Source organism: Trichechus manatus, unplaced genomic scaffold (assembly GCF_000243295.1).
Source record: "Trichechus manatus latirostris isolate Lorelei unplaced genomic scaffold, TriManLat1.0 scaffold00261, whole genome shotgun sequence".
NCBI lineage: Eukaryota > Metazoa > Chordata > Mammalia > Sirenia > Trichechidae > Trichechus > Trichechus manatus.
The window spans coordinates 631444-632588 of NW_004444197.1; positions in this window are offsets into that span (position 1 = coordinate 631444).

Below are 1145 nucleotides of genomic sequence, written 5' to 3' on the forward strand. Positions count from 1 at the left end.
CCCCTTACCCCAGGCCCCCCGTGGTAAGCTCAGCTCCCTTCTCTGGCTTATTCTCACTTTCCCACCAAACCTGAGTCCTCACAAAAACTCACATCTTCTCCCCCAGACCCTGCAGCCAGAACAACCCCTACACTCCTCCTCCTAGAAGCCCTCAGGGACAACCGAGGGGAGGGGGGCAGCCTTCTTCCCCAGGTTTCTTCTAACATTTGTCCTTTGTCATGGGACCTGCCCACTTGAGAAAACAAACAGGAATTCACAACCAACAGGGAGAGGAAAGGAGGGGGTGTGGGTGAGCCTGTGGGGACACAGTGGGGAAGGTCTCTTCACACCACTCCCCTCCCCTCCAAACCTGAGGGTTTTGTGCCCCGCAGGCCCGAGGAGTCACCATGTGGGAGGCCGCTTGCCCTGGTCTCACAGTGACCTGGGCAGGAGGGTCAGGGCCTGTGGCAATGTGGGCGACCTCTTCCTGCCAGCCTGCCCAGCTTACCTCAGATTCTGTCAGGGTCTCAGCAGAAGGGCAGGGCTGGGGGTGCAGACTTCACTGTCCCTCAAAGGACAAGGAGCAGGGAAGGGTTCCCAGTTCTTCTCCACCTCCCTCTGGAGCACAAGGTCACATGCAGGTGAGAAGTGGGATGGGTGATGGGCAGGGCAGGGGGCAGGTCTGGTTTGGGTGGGGAGGAGCCTCCGCCCTTCTTTGATGACCCCTAGCCACACTCCACAGCCACAAGCCCCCAGTCATGCTCTGGCGCCCTCACTCCTGGCTGCCATCTCAAGCTCCTTACATTTTTTTTTGTTTGTTTGTTTATTGTAGTTTAAGTGAAAGTTTACATTTCAAGTTAGTCTCTTATACAAAAATTTATACATACATTGTTATGTGATCCTAATTGCTCTCCCTGTAGTGTGACAGCACACTCCTCCTTTCCACCCCTGATTTCCCCTGTCCATTCAACCAGCTGCTCACCCTCTCTGCCATCTCATCTCACCTCTGGACAGAAGCTGCCCGTTTAGTCTCATGTATCTACTTGAGCTAAGAAGCACACTCTTCACGAGTATCGTTTTATGTTCTACAGTCCAGTCCAATCTTGGTCTGAAGAGTTGGCCTCAAAAATTTTTTAATTCAGGGCTGATAGAGAGTCCAGGGGCCA